Raw genomic sequence first — 22,888 nt, forward strand, 5'->3', positions numbered from 1 at the left:
GCCTACTAGCTGTTGGCTGGATTTAGTGGAGTGTCATCCGCTAGTTATCACAGATATTAGCCCAAGTTACAGGTTCACTTTGAGTTAACATGAGACACAAACACTCTGATGTCCGATGAGAGGTCAGTTTAATGCTGTGAGGTTCTAATGCAGTGGTTCTTAACCTTATTGGAGGTACTGAACCCTGCAAGCTTCATCAGTGCATTCACCGAACCCTTCGTAATTTGAAAAATAAAATATCATTTCTTCAAAACGTAGGTATGTATAAAAACGGCCCGACATTACTAGTGTGAACCGGGCTATACTGTGTGTCTTGACCCCTGCCGAACCCCTGAGAGTGACCCAACGAACCCCTGGGGTTCGATCGAACCCAGGTTAAGAACCACTGTTCTAATGCCTGAGAGGTCAGTTTAATGCTGTGAGGTTCTAATGCCTGATGAGAGATCAGTTTAATGCTGTGAGGTTCTAAAGCCTGATGTTCAGTTTAATGCTGTGAGGTTCTAAAGCCTGAGGAGAGTTCAGTTTAATGCTGTGAGGTTCTAAAGCCTGAGGAGAGTTCAGTTTAATGCTGTGAGGTTCTAAAGCCTGATGGTCAGTTTAATGCTGTGAGGTTCTAATGCCTGATGAGAGGTCAGTTTAATGCTGTGAGGTTCTAAAGCCTGATGAGAGATCAGTTTAATGCTGTGAGGTTCTAAAGCCTGATGAGGTCAGTTGAATGCCGACATGTGTCCTAGCGTCAACATAAAATCCCATCCAAACAGCACTTCCTGTTCCCTCTCCACCCCTGCCCTTCAAGTAATACTAGCCGACTGATGGGTGCCGTTTTGAGATTGATCGGGTTATTTACAGTGTATGAGCTGAGGAGACCACTAGCACAGCTTCTTCACAGAGCTCACCATTGGACTCCCAAATGTCGGAGAAGTAGAGAAATGACGAAAGGAAGAAAAACGTTTGATATATTTACACAAACATACGAAACAAATCAATCAACTCAGTACTTCTGGTGCTTTGGAGGGTTCTGTGTGGTAATGTAAGGGTGGCAGAACTGCAGTGCAAACCCCATTTCTGAAAGGAATTTTTCCCTTTTCCTTGCTATTGCTCCATCCAGATATTTATGTTTCATTTCACAGGCCAATTTGGCCGTGCCAGAGAGAGCTCGGGGGGTAGGCTTCAACTGCTTTGGGGAGGCATAAAGACTTAACTTCCTCTGCTTGCGACATTACAGGAAAGGGGAGAAAGAGCCGCATTTTTTCCAGTGTGTGAGAGTAGAATGCACTCACTCAGACAGACAATAACTTCAGGGATAGTTCTTCTGAAGGGAGGGCCTTAGAGAAAGACTCTTCAGGAGGGCCTGTTGGAGAAGAGAGGCACATTTCTCCGTGCTCTGGGGACATTTCCTTGGAGGGGTTTGCAGCGAACCTGCCGAGCAGACTCCAATGGGGTATTGCACTCATTTTTGGCGCCAATTCCCTCCCACTCAAATACGCTGGATCATTTCATTTCTGCAATCTCTATAAGGGGTGAATGGAGGGGGCCCTCATGTTACAAGGGGCTTTATTATCGCCACATCAAAATAGAAGCAGATAAAGGGATAAAAAAAACAAACTAAGCACTAAGGGTTAATTATTCATTGCAAGTGCAGTCACAACATTCAAGGGTACTGCACATGCATGTTATGACTGAACTCTTTTCCCCTCATGTCTCATCCAATGGAATGTTTTCCATGCACAGGATGAAGTGTTTGATGAAGTGTTTGAACTGAAGGAACCCAAAGTTAAAAAAAAAGAACATGAGAGAACCTGAGCGACCATTACTGGATTAAAATCCATCACATTAATCCCTCATTTAAAATTAAATCACAATGAGCTAATCTCTGAATACTACACCCATTTCCACATCAGAAATAGCAAACAATTCATTCATGAGAAAAAAAAGAAGAAGAAAAAACAACTTATTGAAAACACAGAGATCATTTTTAAGTCTTATAGCTGAAGTGAATCGCAAACAAAACATATTTAAAAGAGAAAACTATGTTCAGGGCCTAAAGTTCAAGAATAACTGAAGGCCTGCAGGAATCACTTTTCGCAAGAGAAAAAATAAACTAAATACTGTTAAATTGTCCTAAGGTATTCACACAACACATTCCTTCATAAGCGAGTATCCCTTTAAGCAAGCTGAGAACTTGGGGCACTTTGAACAGAGGGGAAACACTTTTATTTAGGTCTACCAATTTTTCTCTTAAACTTTGTTAAGTCAACGGATGGAACCTGCAACCTCAAAAATCACTAAGAATGAAGGGAATACTAAATGGAGCTTGCAGACCTTTAGAATAACATACCATCTCCAGTGAAAATAAACACTTGGTGAAGATTGGAGCACAACTGTTGGTCTTGCTCAACACTTCATTACTCTGGCACAGCGACTCATCTAATAACTGGGAATTTACCCTAAAATCACTTTTGGGGCTAAACAGAAACGCTGCAGGTTGCAAGAAAGCCAATAACATCCTCCACGTTGAAGAGAAGATGTCCACAAAACATAAGGAATGAGGCTGGGTTCATATTTACCGTTCATGTAAAAAAAAAAAAAAGAAAAAAGAAGCCTTTCCTACATCCTTCAAACATTGACTTCTCAAAAAGGCACTTTTAGAAATGTTTTTGAAGGGTTTATACTAGATCAGCTGTCAACCCTCAAAATCTTGTTGCAAAGCCATGCAATCTTCACAACAGAAAAAATGCCAATGGCTCCAGCTATTTGTTCCTCATTCCTCCATCCCTTTCTCACCTGCTTCTCAAAATGACTGACACAAATAGAGAAGGAATAAATTACTACTTGTTGGGAGTGCCATGCTGCTCCAAAAGTGCTTACTGACAAAAAGAGACAGCCGTTACATTACATAAGAGTTACGGTGAAAAGTTTCCATTTGCCCTGGACATCAATAGAAACACTTATGACTGAGCAAAGCAGTTGGGCTTGGAGGGTGGTGTGTGAACACGATATATCGATAAGTCCAGTTGTGTGCTCCCTACATTTCAAAAGAAATGATGCAATTTATGACAAAAAAGGGGAGAAATGGAGTTCAGATTTGACCCAATTCTGATTGGTAAACTCAACGTTCCCAAGGAGCCTCGACATGGAAGAGTTCAGAGCCTTTGCATTCATTTTTGGTCTCTCATTGATGACATTTGCATTCAGCTTGATGTTATACCCAAATTATAAAACGTAATGTACCCCACTCCCATGAGTGCTACATTACTTAATTATTACATATGTTTTATAATTTGTGTTTAACATCAAGCTGAATGCAAATGTAATGTAATGCAATTCTATAGACAACCAATTAACATTTCAACACAAAGTTATTGATTAAAAAATGTTTAATTCGCCATTGTTTCTCCGCAACAAAAAATAGTTCCATTGTCAACGTCTTGGTATTACAAGAACTTTGAATTAACGATTATCATCAATGCACTATAGAATGTTTCATCGCAGAGTAATTTATTATTAGCTGTGAAAAGTCCCCGTTGGGTTGTTCTGGGATAATCCAACGCATGGAGCGTCTCTCGTCCAATCAGAAACAGCTAAATAACGCGATAGAACCCAATTGTTTTATAAATGAATACATCCACTGACGAGTTTATCAAAAGGAGTATGAAAAACATTGTTTCCACACAGCTGTGTTTGGTTTAGTGTCCATTTAATATTACTCTGCGATGAAACATTCTATAGTGCATAGATGATAATCGTTAATTCAAAGTTCTTGTAATACCAAGACGTTGACAATGGAACTATTTTTTGTTGCGGAGAAACAATGGCGAATTAAACATTTTTTAATCAATAACTTTGTGTTGAAATGTTAATTGGTTGTCTATAGAATTGCATTACATTACATTTGCATTCAGCTTGATGTTATACACAAATTATAAAACATATGTAATAATTAAGTAATGTAGCACTCGTGGGAGTGGGGTACATTACATATGTTTTATAATTTGCATAACATCAAGCTGAATGCAAATGTCATCAATGAGAGACCAAAGATGAATGGAAAGGCTCTGAATATATAATATTCACATCCCTTCATGTACATCCCACCATGAAAAGATAAACAGGTCCAGAGCTGTTTGTTGCACGTGCACACAACAGCACCTCTGCAGGAAACCATCCAAACACTGGTGACTTTTTGATGATAAGCATAGGATGTAATAAAAAAAAAAAAAACTGTCCAACCAGTTTTCACATCATTGCACATGTTATGTTCAAGTCAGGAATAGCAACATCTGTGTTCATTATCACAAGATTTAAATTCAGCAAGATGAAAGTCGTGTGTGCCTGCTTTCCTACTTATGAAATTAATCCAAATAGCATTACTGGAAATATAGTAAGCCACTTTCTTGTTTTTTGTAATCAGTTTATATTTATATATATATTTAACAAAATTGAACATTTAGACTAACCACACCAACATGGTGAATTAGTGACAGTGGAAAAAGCCACCGAGGTTGTATCGCATCACTTTGGTGGAAATTCCAGTTTGCTAATAAACGTTAGCGAACCCCTCTGCCGTGTTCTTCACAAAGTTTCGGCATGTACACACAGCAGAGAGGCTAGGCATAGCAATCAACTGTTTTGATTGGCTGCAGCTCAGCAACAGAGTAGAAAGGTGACAAGTCTTGAGTTGTCGCGAGAGTCGTCGCACTTCCAAAACACCGCCCGCAAACGCATTTGTCACCTGTGCCACCTCTGCATGACACAAAAGTCTACTCATTTAGTAAATAATAATAATAATTCATTTTATTTTTAACGCACTTTTCATTCCAAAGAATCTCAGAGTGCCTAATCTCAGAGTGATTCAAATGATCTGTACACACGAGCCACATTTCCTCTTAAAAGATCGGACATTTGGGTTGGTTATAAAATGAGTAAGCCTCCTTAATAAATGTTTTCTAGCTACATCTAAAAGAGTGTGATCAACACTGTCACATTATAAAGACGCCAACATGATCCCAGCAGTGAAGGTAACATTTCACACAGTCATGCATTTCCACTCTAATGCCTTGGTCTGTCTGGTGCACAGAGCATCAAGTGGGTCTATTCTTCTGCTGTTAGACACATTGCAAGAATGTGAGAGTGAAAGTTAAATGTGTTTGCTGGACAACATTTTCCCAGTCCACTGAGCAAAAGCAATGTCCATTGAACAAACCCTGGGACATAAAGGGCCTCTGTGCTTCTGCGTGGTTTAGATGAAGGGACTAGGAAGGAGGGGGTGAGAGGCAGGAGGGGAGTTGATGGGCATTTCCTGTTGGCCATGGCAAACTGGATTATGTGAAATTAATGAGGGAGGACAGAGCCAGGGAACACCAGGCCAGCTGCAGCCTCTATGATCCACCCAGAAACATGCCCTCTTCAGACCCAGAGAAGAAGAGAGAGGCTGTCGAAGCCCCCCTCGAAAAAGAGCGCCAGATCCTACCGCCTCCTCCTCCAGACCTGGTGGCATCAAATGTTTCTCGAACCTCGACTGACATTAGAAGTGTACAGAATTAAGCCAATAAACAAAGGATTCGACCGGTAAGAACAGTTTCAGGATCAATGTATGGGCCTCCTTATTGAACCAAGCATCTCAAATTACATTTCAAACGTTTTGGAGACGATCAGAAATTAGACAAACTATTCTACAGCAGAGGGATCTCTTGAGAAACTGCCAGCAGTACGGCTGTGACCTCAGAGATCATCAAGGCTGATGAATTATGGGTTGAGCAACAGACACGCCCCTACAAGACACCAGTACACATCCCCAGGGTAGACCATGCAGCGATCTGGGCACACAACAGGTTAGGACACATGTCAAATGTCCCCAGAGCACCCATGATCATTATGTCGTCATTCAACCTTGACCTCAAGCAGATGGGTCCCCCCTTATGTGCCGTGGTTCTGCTTAAGGTTTCTTCCTGCCTAACAGGGAGTTTTTTTCTTGCCCCTGTTGCCATTGTGCATGCACTAAAGGGGGTTTAGGCTCTGGGCTCTGTTAAGCGCCTAGAGGCAATTGTATTGTTATGGCGCTATACAAATAAAATTGAATTGAATTCAATTGAATTGAATTCAAAGAACCATGACTTCACCAAGTCACCCAGTTGTTTTCCATGAATTGTGCAGTCTGGATAACACAATGTCCACATTAGGGTTCCATGACCTTTCCTAGGGGGGCAAGAACCACTCAAGCTGGGCAATCTTAGCCATTTGGTTAGTTTGTTCTCCTCTGTTGACAATCAATTGTGTCAACCTTGTGTGTTTACCACAACTCTGAAACATCAACACCAGGAGAAGCTTGTGTCGAGCTTCAAGCAATGGTTTTGCTCTTTAGGGTATTGACCCTGGGGTGTCAATACTGCAACTCTGCAGGCTTGACCTGACCCTGACCTCAATTGAGAGAAGGGCAGCAGTCCATCTTGCTAGAGGGACGTGCATGTAGTGCGCCTCCATCAGTTCCTTCACTAAGGACGGCTGACATTTTATGAGCAAGCATGACTTCTTAGACAGATTTGCCCTTTACAAAGGAGAGACTGAGGCAGAGAGAGAGAGAGAGAGAGAGAGAGAGAGAGAGATCAAGTGAGTGAGAGAGAGAGAGGGTAGGGAGAAAGAGAGAGAGAAGAAGAGAGAGAGGGTAGGGAGAAAGAGAGAGAGAGAGAGAAGGAGAGAGAGAGGGTAGGGAGAAAGAGAGAGAGAGAGAAGGAGAGAGAGAGCGGAAGGGAGGAAGAGATAATAACAGAGAGAACAAGAGGGAGCAGACGCCAGAGAGCGCTATGCTGAGGAATGCTTTGCCCAGCACACCACACCACCCACTGCTCACCCTTCTCCTAATGTGAAATTCAGCAAATACAATTCCACAAAAACATCTAATTAGGCCTCAAAAAGGTCAGACCAACACAAGACAATGGAAGCGTTTCATAGGGACAATTGGCCTGGATTCTTTGTCATCTTCATTTCCGACTGAAGGCCCATCATGCTTGGTAACCAGAAGGTGGAGGGGGTGGAAGCAAAACAAAGTTTTTGTACTCGCTGTTATTTAAGACATCTCCTTCGAGAAGTCTCAGTCCCCATTCACAAAAAAGTAGAGAGCTGAAATACTAAAACATTGACATTTCTTAGATAAAGTGTGGAGATGGGGTACTGGACCATCATATTTTACCACGGTTTTCCTGACAATTCAATGAGCACTTTAATTTTTTGTTTGCTGTTTTCTTTTTCAGCCCAATGCTGCATTGACATAGAAACAGATGGGATGGCTTGTAGATTTACAAATGACATAACTCACATATGGGTATGTATGGTCTCGTTTTCATTCTGTGGAAAAAAAAGCCCATTACAAACCCCATGATCTTAAGCTGCACCTCAAATGACAGCGTACTTGCAGAATAATTAGACCAGCAGTAAGACTTATGATTTATGATATTGACATTAAGTTACATGAAGCCGCTCCTGACGCATCATGAACTGTCAAAGTAAACTTTAACCTTTATTCACTTCAAACTTCACTCAATCAGGCAATTGGGTAAATATGTACAGTATGACGGCCACTGACCTAGCACATAGGCTAATGATATTGTTATTGCTAGCCTTAGCATGATGGGGTCAGTAGGAGGGGGTAAATGAAGAACTTAAATTATATGCAAATTCAGAGGATACACTTGATATATCTTATTTGAGAATCGATAAAGTATCACAAAACATGTCATCACGATTCTCATGTTTATCGATATTTTCCTCATCATGAAAAGGGTAGATTTAAAGGTAAAACCACAAAGACATGATTACATTTTGGTTCCAAAAACTGCCAGAGGTGGTACGAGGGCCTTAGCTACATGCATCAGAGCAACAGTGGGTCTGCTGGGGCATCTTTATATCTGCAGCTTTGACACACAGAAGGCCATCCTTACAGACCAAAGCAGAAGTTGTGATTTCCCTTAGGGCCCTAAGGATACCATCAGTTACTGAGACCCCACTTAAAACCTCACCAAGAGGGGATCAACTTTTACAACCTTGCATTTGGGCTACCAGTTCCAACGGGATGTTTTGTCCTCATCAACATCAGGATTTTTTGGAGTGTATATTGAATAACCTTGGTGCTTTCCTTGAGGATCACTTACTACATGGACAAAACTAAGGCAGGGCCAATACCAACAGACCTTCTTCAATTTGCTATTACATCCCTTTTAGAAATCAGTTTACTTCATAAAGGAAAAAGGTCCAGCGTTCACTGATCGTTTCATCGTTCTTGACCGGGGTATCATAAACAAAAGACATGCTAGTCCAGGATTTATTATGGTGGTGGAGTCGAGAGGGGATGATTAGATCGTAGATGTGTCAAGAAAAAATACATATATCAGGACACTGAAATGCTGCCAATCAAAGACTACAAAAAGAGATTCTAGACAATAGTTTATGTCTCCACTTGGCAACTTGCTTTGCTCTTGTTGCAGCCAAAACAATTCTTTACATGGAGCAATTTTCAAACAATTTAACACTGATCACTGAGCACTGGTTTGGGATGGTGTGGCACAAGTAGTGGTGATTAAACATTGGAATTTAATACTTGACTTGTAGGGCCATGTAGATTTATCATTGGCACATGTGATCATGAACTGCAGAAGCAATGTACTTTGGGGATCTATAACACTGATTGGCTAATGATGGGAGTAGGCTTGAAAATGAGTTCAGACCACTTGTGGGGGATGGGTCTTTTCTATCACTGCTGATTGGTCTGGGAAGCGAGCCAGTGGTGACAAGACTGTGGCTTGAGTCAGAGTGATTAAACCACTCATCCCCAAATACAACACAACTTGCCTTACTTTCTACACAAAGCACCTTTTAATATGGCAATGTGTTGCAGACCCTAATGAGTACACGTGTTTATGGGAAAAGGACAAAAGGACACAGCTAGTGTATTAAAAGGCTTAATGTTTGTGTTTGGGGTAGTTTTTCATAACTGAGCGCCCAGAGTTGAGGTGCTGTGCAATCAATATAACCATCTGCCATCTTGTTAGCACAGGATTTTGTTCTAATACTTTAGTCTGGCCTTTTCAGCTGGGATTGGACCATAATCAGCACAGCTGGTTAATGGTGCAAATTCAGGTCAAGCCATCAACGTCCTGACAACCCCGGTCATATCCATGCCACACAAAAAAAATGTATCGCTTCATCTTTTGCTAATGCCAATGTTTAAAAATAGAAGCACACAAAAATCTTCAAGGTGATCACTACCTTTTTTCAGTGTGTGGGTCACTGCCACAAGGACCTTTCTTATACCCCTATGGATATCTACAATATGTCTGCTATCATGGTTTCTCAGAAGTGCCTAATGTGGTCAACATTGTAGGGGCGACAGTGGTACAGGAGGTAGAAAAGTCGTTTAGTAATCAGAAGGTGGCTAGTTCGATTCCCTGTCGAAGTGTCCTTGGGCAAGACACTGAACCCCTAATTGCCCCTGAAGTACAATGTGCCATCAGTGTAAATGTAAAAAATGTGTATACATGTACATCCTTGTAAGTCGCTTTGGATAAAAGCGTCTGCTAAATGAATAAATGTAAAATGTAACATTGCTTGTGTGCAGATAAATCACATAATCACCTCTAAATAATCTGTACAGAGCCTCATCCTCAGAACACTCCTAACATAGGCTGTACCAATGAATGATGGAATGAGAAAAACCTCCCCCTGTTAAGACACAGAACCTGAAGTGTTCAAACATACGCTTATCCAATGTTTCCATCATTACTTAGTGAATAATGAAACGTATGCCATATCAATGTAAAACTTGCTTGACATTTCTCTCTCTCAGATAACTGCCACATCCTTGCCTTAGGAAATGAAAGGTTGTCTGACGCACAGGGACAGAAGTGGAGCTGTAACATTCATAGTTTTCAAGTTTTTGCTGACAGATTACAACAGCCAGCCTGCAATTCATTTACAGACATTTGTGCACATTCATTTTAAGATCTGGCTCAGATTTAGGCTGTCTGTGCCTGCATAGCTTGACCTTTCTCATTTAAATAATGATAATTGCAAATGGAAGCAAGTGACTGTTACATTTGTCATACTACATGAAGCCCTCAAACCATCACAAAAAAAATGCTGACAGCTCATTAAATATCAGACAAGGCAATTTTCACTTTGGCTATAGTTTCTGTACAAGGACAACATTCATCACTGTGCATAGACACTCATAGCGAATATGTTCCAGAATTTCCAACATTGCAGAATAGTCATGGTAACAATATTTAAGGTGCTTAAAGGGAATGTGCTACTGTTCAATCACTTCTGTCTGACACTACACCTTGAGCCAGTGAAGCTTTGCTTTGGTCAACCATTGCGGCCTCTGAAGTCTGTCCTCAGCCACTTGGGCTGTAGAGGTCTGAAACTGCAACTTCAAAATGCAAAAAGAAAAAGAACACTGCGGACAGATACCCGTGTCATTAAGCTCCATATGATGAGGCTTGCATTATTACTCAGCGCAAAACCTCAATAGCGTCTTCACTCCCCCTCAGGCAGAGTCAGACACACACACACACACACACACACACACAGAGAGAGACACACAAGCCCCTTATACATGCGTCAATGTAAAGCGGTTACATTGCGCCTACCACGATAGAAACTCGCGAGCGTGTTACAATTGCCTCATGTATAAGGGGTCTAGATGTAAACCGTTAGTTTTTCCGCCGATCGTCTGAGCCTTTCGAGAGAGGTGGTTTACCACGTTAATTCGTCTTACAAAAGGGCGTGTCAAATCAGGCCGATGTGTCATGGGGGAGGCCGTGCGTGACTGGGGGGAGACGGTGACAGGAGGCTAGAAAGTTCACTCCATCATCTCTTTGAAATTCCTTATTCCATGAGTGGTAGGCTACAATGACTGGCTGTTTTAAAATATAACTAATAGCCTAACGAAACAAAATAACCCAGGAAGTTTCATCTTCGACGTTAAGGCTTCTTCCAATACTGACAGCTGACTCATAGCTTGCAGGTTTGCGGGAGACGCGACATTTGAGGGATGTCACTTAATTTAAACCTTTTTTGCTTCCGTTAGTGTGTGTGTGTGTGTGTGTGTGATAGAGACAGAGATGACTCAGTAAAACATCAGAAAACACCGTGTCTCGTAAGCCTTAAACTATCAATCACCCCCACAATGAAATATGCCATTACAGTCGCGACAAACTTCTTGGCATTGTGGTGCGCCCAAAACGCAAGCTATAAACGTAGCCATCCTAATGTAACCAAAATATACCTCTGCTGATATGCCTAACCTTCGTTCTATTTAGAATTTGTCTTAGCACTATGCAGGAATAAAATAGCATCTACAGTGTCAGGATTCAGGCGCTCTCGCCTGGCTTCTATAACGCGCCCTGCTGCACTGAAGGAGCGCTCACTCGCAGCACCTGTTGCTGGAACGCATATAATTCGTTTTGCAAGGTGCTGTAGTCGTGGGAACGACTGGCCTGGTTTCTCCCAAAAGGAAAGTAGATTTTCCTCTGCTGATCCCGCGTCTGTATGGAAGTTTGTAGAGAGATTGCCGGGGAGTAAAATGCTCCCTTTCCGTTACGTCTGCTGCTGGCTAGTAATACAGACAGCCGGAAAGGTTAATAAACGGAATGAAATAGCTACACATTACACACGCTATGTTTTAATAAAAGCCACGTTACTCACATACTGGTTAACACTGTTTGTTACAGCACATAAATGTTTGTCGCTACATCCAAACTGCGTCACCGTTGTCCCTCCCTGTGCTCCAGCCGCACCATTTTGCTTGCAATGTGAATCATTTAATTGAAATATGCTTATTGGCATTTGTTGCACCTTAATCATTTTCTACAAACATGATATGCTATGTATGGTGTAGTAGACTGAGACTCTATTCACTACTGCACAAAAACTAGACACATTTGAAAAACTAGACGTTTGCAATGAAGTAGGTTAACTTTCGCCAATATCTCCGTAAGGGAGATGGGTCATGTGCTCAAATTTCCTGGGATCAAAGAAGACGTTAGTATTCATGTGCAAACTAAAAATCACGTCTCAGGATTGCTGCGCATGCAAGTTATTTCGGGTGTCTCAACTGTAACTAATACCACTGTCATATAATTATGAGTCCAGTAAAAGACGGAGCAAACACAGTTTTCTACCGTTGTTGAAACACATCCACGCGTAGACTCGTTTTCTTTCCATCCGAGAGTGGTTATTCAAAGAAAATATTAAGCACTATATGCTGATAGAAAGAAGGGAACTTTAAGCCACTACACTGCCTGTGCCCGATGCGGATCCACGTTGATGTTGTTAGTAAACAAACCAGGTGGGAGCACATCTCCGTGGTCTTTGCGCATGCCCGAGGCAATGTAACCGCTTTACATTTTGCAATTGTATACAGGTAACGACAAGAGCCGTTTCCCTTGAAAATCTTCACACCTACACGCGAATACGATACGATAAACTGATCTGATCTCAGTGGCACATGTATAAGGCCCTACTGAGAGACACACAGAGAGAGACACACACACACACACACACACACACACACACACACACACACACAGAGAGAGAGAGAGACACACAAACACACACACACACACACACACACAGAGAAACTGATAGGGCATGAACTTGATATGAGGGTGAAAAAATAGACCAGCTAGGCTAATGCTTTTGACATCTGTGTCCACTTGCCCACCGCATAGCACCGCACACTATGGCCAAGGGAAAATGTGATGGAAGAACCTCCTCAGTGAGGAGGAGCATTGTTGACCGAACTGAATCCTGCAATGCAGAGCAACTCAGACAGCAAACTCAGCACTCAAGATGACACAAAACCACCCTGTGTTTGTCCAAAACCCCCACGATCAACAGACATGGCCAAAACATCTGCAACTTGGCTGGGACGGAATGGAAGTGGCCAGCAGTGTCATTTAGATGTGGTTGTTATTATTAAGCCGTCCAAATGATGTGATTATGTGTTGTTTCAAGGAAAGAAAAGCCGTATTGTTCTGTGGACAGGCTCGCTTTTGGTTCTGGGAAATCAACAGGAGAATAAGTTGAAATCACATTCATACACATTTGTGAAGGTGGGGTTATCAGACATATTAAGCATTCTGCCTGCTCATGCCACATGACAGAAACACATTTACTTATGTTGAGTAGTGTCCGGATGTTATTCGTCCTGGTCTAAATACATCAAATGAAATGTGGTTCACATAAACCTATTGCAAGTGCTTTGAAAGAGTCTGGTATGAAATGGCTTCTGATTGGGACGAAGAGTCTTTCTGCTTCACTCAACTTCCAACACAGACATAATGTTTTGCTCTTTAAGCTATAGCTTAAGGAAAGACATGCATTATGCAAGCCATCAGAGTCCTCTCTGACTGTACATTCATTTTCCTAGCCTGCAGATATGTAAAAATGAGGTGGCACAATCTGTGAAACTGTGACTCTCTTAGTCATCCTCAACAGATGCACAAGTCCATGACCGTGCCGAGATGACTTGCAAATCTTTGGTCAGCACATTCTGTTAAGGTCTGCTTGCTAAGAGCCATAGCTACAGCTTCATGGCTAGTCTAATACAGAGAATCTATACACACCACAATTCAATGTTTACCACAGAGCTTGTCAGAGCTTTGTCAGTGAAAAACGTGCTTATGTATAAATGTTTATCAAAAGCTCAAGGACAAACACAATTTCCATTTTCATTACAAAAGGGCTCGTCAATCAAGTGTTAAAATACACTGTGAAGAATAATGTTTCAAGTTATCGCAAGGTTTTTCTACGAGCAAACATTTTAAAACCCTTCCACACAAACACAATATAAAATAAATACAATATAAATATACACACGCACACTTCAAAGCTTAGCCTACCTCTAAGGCTAAAACCTGTATGATGATGGTCTGATCTGTCTCTTGGATTTGGATCCCACAAGAGGAGACTGGCAGCAGGCAGTTGGCATGGACAGAAAGTGCTCTGTAAGTGGACACAATGATGCTCTCTTACCAATGCACCTTTGTACTGGCTACCTCTTGATCAAGTCAGAGTCAAAACCAGACCATGAATTAATGCCACTTAACTGGAGTGCAGTCAAAAGCAGTCAGGTGGACTTGAATGAGAGGACAACAATGCCCTGACATGAGTAGTGGAGGGAGTGACTGTAGGTTCAGGGAAGCACAGCCTGCCAATACTCTAAAGCCTTTCTTTCAGTGGGTACATTTACACTTCCACAGGACTATTTTACAGCAGGTTCTTGTGGACTGATATGGGCTTTCACGTTCTATAAGGTGTCAGCAGAGCACAAGCGTGCTTATCTCTTCCAGTTTAAAGAAATAAATATCAGAAATTAAACTTTCCCAAATCCACTTTTTCTCCAGAGACAGGTTTTTGGCCTGACTATGCGAAAGCAAGATGATGATGATGATGACACGAGGTCTCATTTCCAGCCAGCGATATTCTGAGTCTAACAGACCTTGACAGTGTGCTGGGCTCCAGTGCCTTCTGTGAAACCATCTGAAGCCCTAGCCAATCCCCACATGTGACAGGCTTAATGCAATATTTAACACCATAAATTGACTGCTGAGGGGCCTCTTGAAGCTGCAGACTGGGGCCCTAGTCAGTCAAATTGCCTGCTCCAATCCTCCTCAGACCTAGCCTAAAATGTTGCGTTAAAATGGTATTTAGATTGATGGTTCTCTCATCTATATACTGTGGAATAACAGTTGATAACCTCAAGGGACAGCCTCCTTGGGTAAGCCCCAAACCAGTTCAAGGAACACACCGCAATATTGAGTCCTGTGAGGGGGTAATGGGGGTGGGGCGCCGTGAGAACAGATTAGACATGCGCTCATCATTCCATTTTCACGTCAGTAGAGAGCCAGCTCTAGGGATAATCAATGCTAACTCCTAAATATAACCCTTACTGTAGGGGAAAGGAAGGAAAGGGGGGGAAACAACCACAGCTATTGGAGTCAGGCATTCTGTCAAGAGGCTGTGGTTTTGAGTGACAGCAACCCCACACAGCCCTCCCAACCACTCATCCCCCAGACCCCCATCCCCACCCCCACCCCCACACGTCAGACATTTTCAGCAAGTATACATTTTAGCATGATAAAAACTGTGCCTTGGGTGTTCTGGGAGGCTGCAGACGAAGGCTGAAACAAAGAGAACAGAGGGGTTTTCATGGGTGTCTTTTGTTTCACTGTGGTGAAGGAAGTACGGTGGTGTAAGCATGTATTGCAGAGACCAGCAGGCACTTTATGGTCCCTAAGGGAAGGCACGGCTCAACCTAAGATTTGGACATTTGTTCCATAGTCCTTCTTCTCTGGCCCTGCATGCAGAAGATGTGCAAAAGCCATTTCACACATTTGCAAAGAACGGATGGCTGCACTGTGCCTATGACGGCAGCCCAGTTTGAGCAGTATGGGGAGCCCCGGCATAACCAACCATGACGAGCTCCATATTTAACTGCCAGATTATTTCCTATGCACTGGGTGCAAACAAATGCTAACAGGACTAGCTACCAATATATAGATTCTGTGAAGTCCTATTCTTTACCATATTCATCTGAAAGTAAACAGCAACCGCTGTATTGAGCTAGCTATACAGCCAATCAAATGACTCCCCTTCCTTCCGTGCTGCCGAGGCAATGTGCCAATTGGCTGGACCTGTTTATGGCCGAGTCAAAGCCACTATGTTTGCTTCCCATTTATAGAGCCAAGACTGTGTACTAACAGTTTGGACTGCTAGACTGGGAGGGCCAATTTGCTGAATTTGACGAAGAAACGTGAACTGGATTAGATGAGCGAATTGTACCATTAAAAACAATCAATAATTATTGATATCGACAGACATGAAAAAAATGATCATGATGATGTTTTCAGTTATATTGCCCAGCCCTAGGCTAGATGGCATGTTATAGTAATCAACTGTGTGCATTTTGCTTGACAACCTATAGTACAACACAGTACTTTACACACTACACACAGCTTACACAGACTGTATACCATAACTACACACTCCCACAATGCTGGAACACAGGTGAGCATTTATTTCCTCTAATTTCAAGGCTCATCATCTTCATGAAATAGCACACGCCATCAGATAGCCTGGTAGGCCTGTGACTCACTGAAGCCTGACACCCGGTGCTTACCCTGCTCGAGTCCACCTTGGACCGAGGCCCAGAACGGAGCCCTTTGCCTCCAAATCACCCTGTCAAACTCGCTGCCTATGGAGAAGGGCATGAGAAGCACACAGTTTCCAAATTGTGCCGTTGTCTGTTCGATGAACAATGGAAAGAGAGATTTTATGAGTGATTTTGGTACAACATGATGCCCATGCCTGAAGGTCCGTCCTTTCAGAACAAGGTTGTGGGAAAGCCAAAATCATGTCTAAAGCTCTACCCCCCTCTAAATTGCTTTCTCCAATCTAATTCTCTTTTTTTTGGTTATTTAAAGCACTTCCCCATCAAAGTACATTCGCTTGATCTCTTATTGATTCAAGACCAATGAGGTCATGTAGTATTTATTTATTTATTTTATTTTTTTAAATCTGTACCTTTGATCAGCAGTGATGTCTGCATCTTTTGGAGTTCCTTGTTTAAAGGAGAACAACTTTAGTTAATCACTGTAAAATACAGGCAAAATGGGAAAATCATTGAGGGACTTTGACTATGAAAGTGCATGATAAGCACATCAAAATGAAATCGATGCAATCGATGAAATAAATCCAGACTGCTAATCAGAATATAAACCATTAGCATGGAGAACTTGCCTTTTGGATTTTACATTGATGAAATCTTGGCCAACAATGCCTTCTCTTTTGCACGGGGTGAAGACGTTGCTCTATGGAGAGTGAGCTTTACTACTCTCTGTCTGCCTCGCCACTCTGCTTTAAAAAAAAACCATGACACACTGTTTCCAGTTTCCAAGTCAGCATCTGCAGAGATTTACTAAGTTCTCCATAGGGAAACTCTTCCTTTACAAAAAAGAACTGTGCTGAGGGATTTCTGTGACCAGGGCAACCACAATGAGACACAAGCTTTCTGCAAAACCCACAGAACGCTGAGAGGCCTTTTTCTGCTCACTGGAAAGATGGAGGGAAAAGAGGATGAAAAAGGGGAGGAGGATGAAGAAGAAAAAAAAAGACAATGAGGACCAGAAAGCTAGGAGGAAGTATGCAGAGGGAAGCCCCAGGTGGGATTTTGCTGCTAGGCCATTGGACAAAGACAGAATTCTGGGTGAGGTTCTTTTTTTTTTTTTTTTTTTAAATATGACATTGCCAAGGACAACAAGCAAGGGAACACACACACACACACACACACACACACACACACACACACTTTCCTACTCAGATTTCTCTCTCTGGTGACAGAAGGCAGAGGTCAGACAAGCATATTTTTGGAGCTGAAAAGACCTTCAGAAGAATTCTGTAGAAACCTGTTCTGGCTCTGTTCGTATGAATTGTGTCCTGTGTTTCTCTGTGGCTTCCACCTTGCTAAAATGGGACAAATAATGAAAGAAACCAGGGCAGGATGAAGGAGGTTAAATTAAATCCGTTTCAAGTACATCATCATATTCCAACACTATACCAATAGGTACCGCACACTTAAGTACGGAAGCCCTCCGACAACAGAACACAGCAGATCTGATCTCTCTGGCATTTGAACCGTGAGCTGAAGTGCTATAATTTTCCCAGCTTGCCTCGCTTGTGTTCTTCCTAAGTATTGTTTCTCAAAACCTAAAAAAGCACGGGGTCATTCATGTCATCAGAAGAGTCCCAAAGACTGAATGTGTTTGGCACAGCACAGCACATCATTGAGCTTGCCACTGGTAACTGGGTCAGCAGCTTACAGGGATTCAATGACAAACCACCTCCAAGGAAGATCTCTTATTCATGGGGGTTCAGGGAGGACAAAAGATGATGCTGGAGCTTTCAATGGCTGCATTTTTCCTCGGAGATGCCAATAATGACAGCAACAGAGCCCTGAGATTCCACTGTTTTCTTTCCACTCCTTGAAAAGCAACCTTTTTGCCTCATAAACTGTAAGGTCTTAAGATTGTTCTCCCTGCTAATGTTGTTGACGATCATTACGCTGCAGGCACAGCGTGCAACTTTCAACACACCCAGTTGTCACACATTCTGTTTACAAGACCTTTGATGTCAACAATTCTGTTTAAGACAAAAATTGCAAAACTATCCAGTGATAAAATTACTACATTTTTTACACAAAGGGCCTTCTGGCAAACAGACATGTTGAACTTCCCCTTGCACAAATGAAATATACATATGTAATTAGTCACTTCAATGTACACTGCAACTATCTGCAGAATGTCCCTCTTCAGCATGAGGATGTGTGTGTGGGAATAGCTTGCTTACTGTAAAAACACTTCACAAAAGTGTCACAAAGTAGCAGTTTGAAGGTTGCCAATCAACACACAAAGTTTAGTTGTATGAGATCCAATAAGGAGGAAAAGAAGGCAATCAGACTGGCCAGCACCAGAGGACACTGGAGGAAAGGAAGGTTCTGCAGTTCTGAGGAGGTGGCAGCACCAGAGGACACCCGAGGAGAGGAAGGTTCTGCAGTTCTGAGGAGGTGGCAGCACCAGAGGACACCCGAGGAGAGGAAGGTTCTGCAGTTCTGAGGAGGTGGCAGCACCAGAGGACACCCGAGGAGAGGAAGGTTCTGCAGTTCTGAGGAGGTGGCAGCACCAGAGGACACCCGAGGAGAGGACGGTAAAGGGGAGACAGGGGCAGTCTGTGGTGGGCGGAGCCTCATTCATGACACAGGAACTCAAGGACAGATTTCTGACAGTTCAATTTCAAGAGGGCTGAGACGCTGGGGATAAATATTCCAGCTTTTGAGTTATGGCTTTTTTATATTTTTGACGTGCTCCCGTTTGCGGGTTTTTTCCCACCTGCGATTGTCTGAGGTAGTTTGTGCACCCGAACATTAACTTGACAACAGTGACAGAGCAAATTTGATGTTGAAATGGGCCTTGATTTAATTTTTGTGTAGTATTTTTCAGCAGAAACATTGTATTACTATGAACAGAACTCAGAAGAGCATTTAGAGGGAGTCATTTGAACCTTCCCTATAGCAGGACTGAAAGAAATAGGACCACGTAGCATCATTAACTGCCCATGCCAGATATCGTATGAGATATGAGCAATGGAAATTATGCCAACACTCACACAAACACACTCCTCTCCCCCAAGGACAAACCATAAAAAAAATGATATTAATGCAGTCATTTCGGCATATTGATTAAGTTCTACAGGGGCTATAATGGAAGCTATAAACCCTACAGATTAGGTCTATAGAGCCAAATGCCTGTTGCTTAAATTCCATCATCAGATTTGTCAAAACTTAGAGGCCAAAACTAAAATAGGAACCACTCTGTCTATTTTAGTCCCTCTGCACTAAAAAGACACATATTTTAAATAAGATGGGAGAAATAATGCATCAGGAGTTCTGCGGTGATCAGAATATGAAAGAAAAGTGATTCCATCAAGTCCTGAATACATGAATATGGAATAGAAGCTAATGGCGCCACAGTGCTCATAAAAAGGCAGGCAGAGGGAAGAAGTCAGGAAGAAGTCCCAGAACAAGTAGTTAACTTTTAGTAAGGCTAATTCCATCACAGATGAATGGCTGCACGAAGAACGTTTCAAAACATCTCGGATTTCTCTCTGTACTCAGATGAAAGAAAACTAAACTAAGTATTTCCTGTCTATACTATGACCTTGTACTTGCAAGTATGTGATCCACACCTACTGCATTTCCAAAGAATAACAACTCCACTCCAGGGACATTAGCTGACATTTACTGTACGCCACTGAAGAATGGGGATCACACTAATCCACGGTAGTACCATAATTTCCCAATTATAAAGCGCACTGTTAATAACCACATCACAGAGTTTGTCATCGTTGACATCTGGTGGTGGCTAACTAGCTAATTGTAGACGCAAATGACAGACAAGATAACACATGAATAAGCAAAACCATCAGAACATCCGAACACCTGAATAAGCACAACCATCAGAACATCCAAAAACCTGAATAATAATAATAATAATAATAATAATTTATTTCATTCAGAAGAAGAATCTCAGAGTGCCAAGCACAACCATCAGAACATCCAAACAGCTGAATAGCCAAGTCAGATTGTCAAGCAAGGGCGAAATTGAATCTGTGTGTGTAGATAATGTCAATCTCACAAATATGCTTAATGGCAATGTTCTAAAAAGGTTGAAGATTGTACTAACTGTATGCCACTAGAGAAATGGGTGATCTCACTGAACCACAGTCGTACCATAAATTCCTAATTATAAACGGCACTGTTTATTAACCACGAAAAAAGGTTTTAGAACATTTGTATGGGTTTGGAGTAGGAATAGATCTGGAGATTCATGCCCGTGCTATTGTGGAACATCCCTATTTCAGTCAACAGCAGCCAGAGGGGAACTGGATCTGATAAATGAAGCCCCGGAAATCCCCATGAACATTTCATTTGTTGTGACATGAGATGATATAACACAGAATCTTGTGCTATCATTAGTCACCAAAGAGCCCACTTCATCCTGCTAAACAATGCGTTACCAGCATGGCTGCCAAGGGGGGCAAACCACCATGAATGAGTACTAGTCAGAGGGCTGCATCCTAGAAGGTAACAGAGTTCTATGAATGGGGGTTAGGAGCAACATGGACCATACAATTCTGATGAGAGTAGATCCAGACCCATTTTCATTGATTGATTGATTTCATTCAATGATTCTTGAGAACTATCTGCACCACCACCAAAGGGAGGTGTGGGAATTCAAGCAACACTTTGCAACTATTCAGTATGCTTTTACAGGGTATTAGCTTTGCGATCATCTTCAGATTAATGTTGATGGTATAGAGTTATGTGAAGGACAGATAAAACACATGCTGTTCACACAAGTCATCCAGGATATGCACTATGTAGTTCAGTGTTTCAGGTAAGAACACCTGCGAGAATATAAGAAAAGCTTTCACAGCATGGCATTGCCAACTATATCGGTAAAAGACGTGTTATCTGTGACAGCTGGGTTGTTGGCCTGATCAAAATGTGTTATTTTCTATGCCTTACTGCTACCTTAAGGCATAGAAAATAACACATTTGATCAGAACCATTACACTAAAAGGGGGACAGGTGCTTGGATTATCAGATTTATTGGAATAAATTGGGCACAGCCAACATTTATCCCAGCACTGCTTAAAGAAGCGGCAGGGAATGTGCAAGTATAAATATTGGAGAGGCAGTCAACAGCCTAGCTTTTACACAACCCAACCAGTCATCTAATTATTGTTCACCATGTTGATTCATGTATATTTATTTCAAGGATTTCTTGACATTCCAGAGAGTTCCATTAGACAAATAAGATCACTGATATTACAAGGCAATCTGTTAACAGCCCATTTAACAATCTAGTATTTAGCTTAGTACCAAGTACAATCTTTGGAAAACCCAATAGGATAATTAAGGTTTCTTTTAAATTGTACTTTTTTCAGGCAGATAAAATCAAACACAAGCTTCAGTCAAAGAAACTATGTTGCAATCTCTGCATAACCGCAACGCGACGGTTTCCTTTAGGATGGAATGTTGGCCATCTTCCCCGCTAAACTAAACAATTCAGTGTTAGTAAACGTTACTTCAGTCAGCCCAACCAGAGTTTCTGGCTAATCATTTACATGGTCAACATCTTCGCTTGTTTAATTAGCCACTGTTGCCATAAAGTATGTTTCCTGATGTATTAGACCCACTAGAATGCTTTTGAAACAACTCTGTCTGAGTATTTTCAAGTAATTGACAATTGTTGCAGTTTAACGTTACCTTACCAATAAACGTAGGTTAGCTATCGAGCTAGTGGGCTTGTCCGACGTTAGCTTAACTTACGCTGGCCAAAGCCATGTAACATACTAAGCTAGGTAAATTGTGGGCTATACAGCTGTTTTTGTTTCCGAAATCAATAACAAATCTGTAAAATATCTTAACCCACTTGAGAACCTGCTACTATTTCTTAAGGGGCCAATACATCTTGACCAACTTACCCCTAACTGTAACTTCACCCAAGACTGCCACACAAAAAAGCTGACGGCTAGCCAGCTAGCTAGCTAACAGTTATCTAGCGGACTGTCATGCCTTTGTGTGACATACGTTAACGATAGCAGTCTCAAGCTTGCCGTCCACCTAACTATCCAAAAGTCTTTATGCCAAGCGAGTCATGGGAATAATGGGAGGATGTTTACCAAACCAGCATTTACGATTCAAGAACCTGTAGGTGACAACCAGTCATCTAACTAACAGGTTAACAGCAATGCTAATACTACCGCAGACAGTTAACTATTGGGCTAAGCTAGCGACATTTCCATCACATTTGCCAACTGAGGTTAGCGACAAAAATCTAGCCAGCTAGTTAGCTAGCACAAGCTAACAAGAGACACCTACGTTAGCCCAACATACCTGAGTTAAGTTTGATGTCTTGTGTTTGATTGTCCCCTGGTTTCCCTTCACACGGCTTTGAAACTCCAGGCTTCAAGTTAGTCCCCAATTCAACAATCACTTTGGATGTGACTGTATCGGCTAAGGGTTAATTATCAGGCTTGATGAAGTCGCTTGGCTTGCATAGGTAGCCCACTTGCCCAGCTAGCGAACACTAGCTTACTAAATACACACTGCCGTAGTTCTTGCATTCGTCCTCGTCATCTTGACAATTGGTTTTCCACAATCATAGTGTGCGATACTTTCTTTCCCTCTCTTTAAACGAAACTCGAGAGAATGTTCTGCTGAATGCATTGATTTTCTAACACATCAAGCTCTATCTGGTCAAAGTCCAATGCA

General features: G+C 41.9%; 1 protein-coding gene across 2 annotated transcripts in view; it reads right to left on the reverse strand.

The window, feature by feature from the left end:
• The window catches only part of btbd7 (BTB (POZ) domain containing 7), a 61,793-nt gene extending 38,947 nt beyond the window's left edge, over positions 1–22,846 (reverse strand). For both annotated transcript variants that reach the window (XM_080860587.1, XM_080860586.1), the window contains exon 1: positions 22,511–22,846. The gene's annotated coding sequence lies outside the window, so the exon portion shown is untranslated. The remainder of the gene's footprint in view (positions 1–22,510) is intronic.
• Positions 22,847–22,888: the final 42 nt, after the last annotated feature.

Source organism: Sprattus sprattus (genome assembly GCF_963457725.1).
Source record: "Sprattus sprattus genome assembly, chromosome: 2".
NCBI lineage: Eukaryota > Metazoa > Chordata > Actinopteri > Clupeiformes > Clupeidae > Sprattus > Sprattus sprattus.